General features: G+C 47.8%; 1 long non-coding RNA gene across 1 annotated transcript in view; it reads left to right on the forward strand.

The window, feature by feature from the left end:
* The window catches only part of LOC103351728 (uncharacterized), a 30,030-nt gene extending 21,182 nt beyond the window's left edge, over nt 1–8,848 (forward strand). Inside the window, exons 2-4 of the long non-coding RNA XR_519431.4 lie at nt 1,836–2,040; nt 2,436–2,502; nt 4,282–8,848. This is a non-coding gene — a long non-coding RNA (uncharacterized lncRNA). The remainder of the gene's footprint in view (nt 1–1,835; nt 2,041–2,435; nt 2,503–4,281) is intronic.
* Nucleotides 8,849–9,061: the final 213 nt, after the last annotated feature.

Raw genomic sequence — 9,061 nt, forward strand, 5'->3', positions numbered from 1 at the left:
TATCTAAGACCAGTGTCCGCTAATAATAATTGATAGAATTAAAAGGAGAGAATGATCCAACAGGGGAAGCGGGATACACAGCAGACTCACAGAATGCCAAATGCCATAAATAGCACTCTGGTCTCGGAATAAGCCCTTAAGGCATTTGGATCCAGCTAAAAAGCTCAGGAGAGTTTCTCAGGCATGGAAAGCCAAGACACTGTGGCAAAATATGACCCAAATGAAAGATCTCTGGGGCCGGTGCTGTGGTGCAGTGGGTTAACGCCCTGGCCTGAAGTGCCGGCTTCCCATATGGGCGCTGGTTCAAGATGTGGCTGCTCCACTACCAATCCAGCTCTTTGCTATGGCCTAGGAAAGCAATAGAGGATGGGCCAAGTCCTTGGGACCCTGCACCCGCGTGAGAGACCTGGAAGAAGCTCCTGGCTGCTGGCTTCAGATTGGCACAGCTCCAGCCATTGCAGCCATTGGGGAGTGAACCATTGGATGGAAGACCTCTCTCTCTCTCTCTGCCTCTTCTCTCTCTGTGTAACTCTGACTTTCAAATAAATAAATAAAGCTTAAAAAAGAGAAAGAACTCTGTGAGTGAGATCCCAGTGGAAAGAACAGGCCATTGAAGAAGGAGGTACCTTTCTCTGAAGGGAGGAGAGTACTTCCATTTTGATTATGGTCTTGTCTAAATAAGGTTGGAGTTTGTGAACTCAAGAGGCTTCCATAGCCTTGGCAGCTCATGGCAAGAGCCTCAGGTAATTACTGACATCATAAATAAGAGTTTCAGTTTTTTTTTTTTTTTTGACAGGCAGAGTGGACAGTGAGAGAGAAAGAGAAAGGTCTTCCTTTTGCTGTTGGTTCACCCTCCAATGGCCACTGCAGCCGGTGCACCACGCTGATCCAAAGGCAGGAGCCAGGTGCTTCTCCTGGTCTCCCATGGGGTGCAGGGCCCAAGCACCTGGGCCATCCTCCACTGCACTCCCTGGCCACAGCAGAGAGCTGGCCTGGAAGAGGGGCAACCGGGACAGAATCTGGTGCCCTGACCGGGACTAGAACCCGGTGTGCCGGCGCCACTAGGCAGAGGATTAGCCTGTTGAGCCACGGTGCTGGCTAGGAGTTTCAGTTGTTAAACAACAACAGGAGTCATGTGCACTTATTCCCCATGTAGGATCTCTGCCCTTGTTGTGTTGTACTGTGTGAATTAATGGTAAAAATAATCTTCAAACAGTACTTTATAATTTGTGTGTCTGTGTGGGTGCAATCTGTTGAAATCTTTACTTAGTATATATTAAGTCGATCTGTATATAAAGATAATTAAAAATTAAACTTAATGAAGAATGGGATGGGAGAGGGGGTCGGAAATGGGATGGTTTGTGGGTAGGAGGGTGGTTAAGGGGGAAAAACCACTATAATCCAAAAATTGTACTTTTGAAATTTATATTTATTAAATAAGTTTTCTTAAAAAAACGGGTGATGTCATAGAAACTAAAATTATGATTGTGGTTAGCAGAGACTAGGTAGGGAAGTGAAGAGTGATTGGGAGAGATTGATTGATGAGTGCTAGGTTGTGGCTAGATAGGAGTAAGACGTTCTTGGGTTTGATTGACAGTAGGGTGAAGATAGATAATGTTAATTTACTGTATGTTTCAGTCAATAAAAAAACCTTAGTATTTTTTGGATGTTTTCACTAAAAATGGATGGTAAGTGCCTGAAAGGATAAATATATTTACACTGAATGAATATTATACCATTAACAAAGCATGACATAGTAGCTCATAAACACATGTAATTTTTGTATCTCTGTTAGATTTTTCAAATAAAAAGATTTTAAAATTATATTGTTTCAGGAGGATTCCAAGGCAACAGATGCACTGCTTTAGAAGAGGGGAAAATAGCAGAAAAAGGGAAGGAAACGCATTCCCAGGGAGCAGTGGGGAGAAATCTCCAGTGGGAATTGTACAGAAGGAAGAGGGATGCTGTGGATCGACGTGGGTGGTCAGATGTGCAGGAATGAACTCGGAGGGAACACAGCATGCAGCCGAGCACTGAAGGGTAAGCATGCTTTGGAGACTGATGTGAGGGCCCACAGCTGATGACATGGCCAGAGGGAGGGTGAACTGTTTGTCACTCCTGCGGGTGACCTTGTGATGTCTCTGAAGTCACTTATCCCTGTAACTTCCCAGAGGCCCTCCAAGAATGGCCTGGCCACCTGCTCAAGCTGGAGCACATACAGCCCTGACTGTGCCAGGAGGAGGCAGAACAGCAAAAGGGCTGTGATCTGTATGGGGAGCATCCATTTAGAACCCTTTCCCGTCCCCAAAAACATGGAAGAAAAGATGAACAGGGGTTGGGGAGGGTGCCGTGCCCATGGTCCCCAGGGGGAGTCTGAGGGGCCCTTTCTGCACGCAGCCCCCAATCCTCCTTTAAGCTCACTTCTGTTTGCACAGGTACCGTTGGAAGGCCAGGCTGGGGCCAGGTGACCCAGTGTCCTGAACTCTTGCAGAGAAACCCAAGGTAGGTGGTCCTCCTCTGTCCACTGCTGAACCCAGGTCACAGTTGGACTCCTTGCCCAGCTCCAACCTGCGGCTTTCTGAGTCTACACCTGGCCAATCCTGTACACCATAATGTCAAGGTCTTTGGCCCTCGGGGTGGGAACTTGTTCTCCATTGGCAATTCAGGTGGACATTAGGTGTGGACACTCTCAGCTCTGCCTCAATGCACATCACTAATGACCAGGAACCTCCCTGCTGTGTCACAGATGCCAGAACGTGTGCCTCCTGTACAAGAGCAACTGTGCATGTTTAATCCTCTCCCTCCCTCCTGCTCCTCCCCTCCACAGCCTCATCCCCTCACCACCACTGTGGGGAGCAACTCGGACTAGACTAAGTTACTGGAATTAAGACTTATTCTATGCATCTGCTCTCCCACAATATGGCGCTGGGAGAGGAGTAAACAGCTTCTACGCAGCTGCCTCCAGTTCAACCAATAACCTGCAGGAGCTGATCTTGCTCCTGATTGGAGGAGAGCAGCGTACTCGGTGTGTGGGTAGCAGAGTTGGGATTGGAGGAAGAGGACTATAAAGGAGGAGAGAGACAACATGCACCAGGAACATCCGGATAACATCTGAGCAGCCCCCGAGAGAGCCGGCCGGCGGTGTGCCGCTCCCCCGCGGAAGTGGGGAAAGTGACAGGGGGAGCCGCCCTTCCACGGAGGTGGAAGGATCGGCAACCAACCCGGGAAGGACCAGCAGCAAACCCGGGAAGGGCCGAGCAGGCAAAAGAACAACGCAGGGTCCTGTGTCGTTCCTCTGCGAAGAGGGGGAGTGACACACCACCACACCTACCACCCCTCAAAACACCACCACCCACCACTACCTCCATAACCAGCCCCTCACCAGTCAGCCCTTGGGAACCAGCGCTCCATTCTCAGGTCTAGGAGTTCAGCCTTTGTGCCATCCCCATAGCAACAAGAGGGGACTGTACTTGTCCAGGTGAGATCCACCTGCCATTGAGCTCCATCCAACCATGCCAAGGTGCACACAAGGACCCATACACCACAAAGGACCAATTCCATGGATAAAGTTATGAATTTTTTTTAGATTTTATTTTTTATTTATTTGAGAGGTAGAGTTACAGAGAGAGAAGGAGAGGCAGAGAGAGAGAGAGGTCTTCCATCTGCTGGTTCACTCCCCAGATGGTTGCAATGGCTTCAACTGCGCCGATCCAAAGCCAGGAGCCAGAAGCTTCTTTCGGGTCTCCCATGCAGGTGCAAGGGCTCAAGAACTTGGGCCATCTTCTACTGCTTTCCCAGGCCATAGCAGAGAGCCAGATCAGAAGTAGGGCAGCAAGGGTTGAACCCATGCCCATATGTATTCCACCACTGCAAGCAGAGGCACTACACCAAAGTGCAGACCCTAAAGTTATGATTTTTATTGATGAGAAGCACAAAAAATGCTCAAGCGAATGAGAGCCCTCAGGCAGCACAGCTTGCACACTGAGGTAGGCTACCTGGGGACCACCTTTTGGCTGCGGGGGCCAGGGCCTCTGGCTGGGGCCAGCAGGCAGCAGGCACACAGGAGGAACCTGAGGATCCTCCTGCCAGTCCTCCTGCCCAGCCCCTGCCGGCCCTTGCTCGGGACAGAGGCAGCTGCTGAGGTCCCAGCCTCCTCTGGCTCAGCAGCTGGAACCTCTGGCACCACCAGGTCCCTACTGCTCTTGGGGGAGGGGAGGGAGGGGGTGTCACAGAGACGGGCTTGGGGAGTGTGCTGGCAACAGGGTTCCTCTCCTCTTGCAGCTGTCCAGGGAGTGGAGAGGCAAGCACGGTTGTGGCAACGGCAGGATCCAGCTCGGACCTGGGCTCCAGCTCTGACTCTGACTCTGGCTTGGGCTTGTGCTCCCATGGCCCTGATAGGACGAGCTCCCAGATAAGGAGGGCAGGTACACTCTGGATCTCCCTCAAGGATGTGAGTGCAAGGGTGCCCCACACAATGGCAAGGCTATGCAGTGAGGCTGCGGCCAGAAGCGTGCTCTACCAATGGGGCTGCACCTGCTCCAGGCTCCGTGAGTCCTGATGCACAGACATCTGGCTGGATCCCCCAGGGACAGATGGCACACACAGCGTCTGGCAGCAGACCCAGGCCCGCCAGCTACTCCTGGGCCTCTGGGTCCTCAGGAACCCCCAGGGCTGCACCAGGGTCACCTCCTTGCCCTCGGCTCCTTCCTCTAGGGGGTCAAATGCCAGTGTTCCTGAGCAATTTCTACTGTAGGCCTGTCGCACGGGTCCAGGCTGAGCAGCAGACTCAGGAACCCTCCAGGGCTGGGCTGGCCGTACATGGCAGCTCATAGCTCCCCAGCTGGATGCAGTCCCACAACTTGGCCTGGTCCTTCCCATTGAAGGGCAGGTCCCCTGCCACCATAGCGAAGAGGATTACACCGAAACTCTATATGTCAGCAGCAAATGCAGCATAGGGCTCCCGCTGGAACACCTCCAGGGCGCTGTATTCTGGAGTCCCACAGAAGCCCTGCATCAGCGCACCCCTGGGCAGCTGGCAGCTGAGCCCAAAGTCCACCAGCTTCACATTCAGTTCCGAGTCCAGCATGAGGTCCCTCTGTACCACCTGCCGAGCATGGCAGTGGCCCACTGCCGCCAGGATCAGATGGAACATGGCCATGGAATGAGGCTCGGGCAAGCCTCCCCGCCTCTGCACCGGCTGCTGACCCAACCCACCTCCAGCAGCTCGCTGATGTCTGGTGCCTCAGGAGCTGCATGATGCTGGCTTCTCTCTTCATCTGCCTGGTGCCGAAGAAGCTGCTCTGGTCTTCATGGAACAGCTCAACAGCTACCTGCCACTGGTCGGATGCCTGGCAGACAAGCAGCACACTGCCAGAGCTGCCCCTGCCCAGGACTGACAGCAGCCGGAGATCAAGCTGAGTGCTGGTGTCGACATCCAGGTCCTCAAGGTCTCCCATGCTGGTGTCCCTAACTACACTGTCTGATCTACTCTGTATAAATTGCTTTTCATAAACACTAAGGAGCTACCCTAACTACGATACCTAAGAAAATGCAGGGACAACCAGGGGACTCTACCTGCTGAGCTGACTAAGGTACCACACTAGCTACACTAACTACACTAATGACACACAGTGGCAAGACTGAGTCCTATCTAACCAAAACAGAAAACAAAACCCAGAAAAACTCCAAAAAAACCAAACACTAAATAACTACACTAACACTAAGAAATCTAGCAGCACTGTCTAGCTAAAGATGCAGGAAGCCAAAAATGAAAAAACCTGCAAAAAAGACAAAATGGGCCAAAAAATAAATAGATGGAAAAAAACAAACTAAAACAAAATGGGGAAAAATTAAACAAAGTAGAACAAGAAACAAAAAGAACACTAACAAGCACAAGTGCTAGAAAGATGGGTCCACGTCACACAGGTCACTAAAATAGCTTCATGGTCAAGCAGACAAAAACCTGGGCCGGGCATGGGGAATTCTATCACCATAGGGCTCCTGAAGAAGTCAGAGCAAGAAAGGGACCAATGGCAGTCCAGCAGGGATGGCATGAATTTGTATTTCATGACAGTTGGGCATTATGAAGTCAATTCCTGCCCAGCCCCCACTGCAGCTGCCTGAGTCCACACCTGGCCAATCCCATACACTGTGATGTCAGGAACCTTGGCCCTCGGGGGTGGAGTCTTGTTCTCCATTGGCAACGCAGGTGGACATTGGGTATGGACACACTCAGCTCTGCCTCAATGCACATCACTAATGACCAGGACATTCCTGCTGTGTCACAGATCCATGGACCCTCCTTCCTGTGCAGGAGCAACCGAGCAGGTTTGAGCCTCTCCCTCCCACCCTCTACTCCCTCCCCCTCCACAAGCCCCACCATGCTCACCTCCCTCACCTCCACCCCCCTAAACTCCCACACCCCAGACACTCCCACCTTCCATTCACCTCACAGCAGTAGCCTAGCCAACTGAGAAAATAATGTTCTCTCTCCATGCACCCTCACAGAGTCTTTGAAAAGTTAATGGAAAATGCATGAATGAATAAAAAATATGAATGATGAATAAAAAAATCTCTGTATGGATTTCAAAATTTTCTCTCACCAAAATAATCTTGTCTTTAAATTTCATTTGGCTACATTTTTTAAAGCCCTTGTATTTAGAACAGGGGTTCAGGGCCGGCACCACGGCTCACTAGGCTAATCCTCCACCTTGTGGTGCTGGCACCCCGGGGTTCTAGTCCCGGTTGGGGCGCCGGATTCTGTCCCGGTTGCCCCTCTTCCAGGCCAGCTCTCTGCTGTGGCCAGGGAGTGCAGTGGAGGATGGCCCAGGTGCTTGGGCCCTGCACCCCATGGGAGACCAGGAGAAGCACCTGGCTCCTGCCATCGGATCAGCGCAGTGTGCTGGCCACAGCGCGCCAGCTGCAGCGGCCATTGGAGGGTGAACCAACGGCAAAGGAAGAGCTTTCTCTCTGTCTCTCTCTCACTGTCCACTCTGCCTGTCAAAAATAATAATAATAAAAAAAAAGAACAAGGGTTCAGAACACATTCTGAATCAATGATATTTGGTTTCCAATCTGTTAAGCCTCAAACTTCTTGGAATGCTTTGCAAAATGTAATTTTGTGTCGCAGGCATTCCTAAAACAAGTCTGTAATTTTTTTTTCTCTTCAAATACATACATCCCGATATTACAAAAACCCCTCACAATTGTATACTATCACCACACAAAGCTTGTGCTACGTCAGCTTTTAAAACAAATGCTCCTTGCCAGCTTTGTGCTATGGAACTGTTCAAAGAGTTGAAGATGACACATCCTCTATGGGAAGTGCTTGGGCTGTGAGTTAAACAAACAGTACAGAAGATCTCCAGAAAAACACACCAGATGTGCAGGTGGTAGTTAAAGTAGCAAGAAATTCTCTTTCATAAGTATTGGATTTCATTAGTCGTGATCTTTTCTTCTTGAGAATTTCAGGAATATTGGGGAAAATAAGTCATTATGCAGAATTCGGTGGGCTCTAACTCAGAGGTAACATTGCTTAAGAAAAAAATCAGACTCTAACTAAAAGGACAAGGTGAACTCTACGGAAAACATGAAACCAAGCACGTAGGAAGCAGAAAACAAAGAGAGCAGAGAGGGTTGAGTAGAGGATATTTGCATGGATGTGGTGATAGATAAATCATATTAATAGCATCTGTGAAAGAAATTTTGAAATTTTACTGAAAAAAGAATAATACAGACAATCATGTGATTTAAGAATAAAACCAGACAATGCCTATATAGGCACATTGAGTTATTGTCCTTGCTTAATTTTTCCTGACTAAATAAATGTCATAATGCAAACAAAGAAATGAATCAGAATAGATACAATTACTGTCAAGAAAAGAGACTGATGACTATGAGAACAGAGATGAATATGTCATTGTTGTTGTCTTTTTTTTTGTTCTTGTTTTTGTGAGTGTTTTTCATTGTTTTCATGTCATTTTGTTTCAAGAGTTGTATTATGTTACATTTTGGCTTAATGTCAGATATTGGAATTCTGGAAATTGGATTAATGGTCTTTTGTTAATCACGGATCAGGCATATTTCCTTTTGGGATTTTAGGGTTTCCTTATTGTTTTGGCTTCAACAGCCAGCTTTTGCTTTGCTTATGAGCTGTTCCCCACATTATTTCTGGCTTTAAATTTATTTATTTGTTTTTCCAGTAGTTTAGTTCCTTTTTCTTTAAAAAAACAACAACAAGACATAACATGGTATCTCTTAGGATATGAATAAATAAAACAAGCAAATATATAGAAATTATAGTGAAGATTTATGATTTATTTGTTTGGGAATAGTGAAATTTCATCTGTTTTTAGAAGATAATGTTTTTAAATTTCTCCCAAAAGAGTTTAACTGCAGTTTTCTTTTTAAAATCAATGGGAATTCTAAAGCAAATTGACCGATTTTGGGTGGCACAAACCAGAAAAATCCAGTTCTCTTGTTGCAAAGCTTCATAGTACATCTGCAAACATCCTCTGTGTTTGTTTTTGTTGTTGTTATTTTGTTTTTGTGAGTTTATTCAATTGATTTCCTGTCACTTTGTTTTAACAATTGAATTATTTTACATTTGACTTCATCCCAGATTATGGAATTCTGGTAGTTGCGTTAATTTTGTTAATCACAAGCAAGTATAATCCTTTTTGGAATTCTAGGGTTCCGTGATTGTTTTGGCTTCCAACAACTGGCTTTTGCTTTGTTTATGAGCTGCTCCCCATATTTTCTCTGGCTGTAAATTTATTTATTTGTTTTTTTTTTCCAGTAGTTTAATTCTTTTTTCATTAAAAAAAAAAAAAACAAACAACATTCGACATGCAATCACTTAGGATACGAAAAAATGAAACAAACTGAAGTTTGTTTCTACAGTGGGCCGGTTGCTCCTCTTCCAGGCCAGCCCTCTGCTGTGCCCCAGGAGTGCAGTGGAGGATGGCCCAAGTGCTTGGGCCCTGCACCCCATGGGAGACCAGGAGGAAGCACCTGGCTCCCGGCTTCAGATCGGTGCAGTGCGCCGGCCACAGCAGCCATT

This window comes from Oryctolagus cuniculus, chromosome 21, assembly GCF_964237555.1.
Source record: "Oryctolagus cuniculus chromosome 21, mOryCun1.1, whole genome shotgun sequence".
NCBI lineage: Eukaryota > Metazoa > Chordata > Mammalia > Lagomorpha > Leporidae > Oryctolagus > Oryctolagus cuniculus.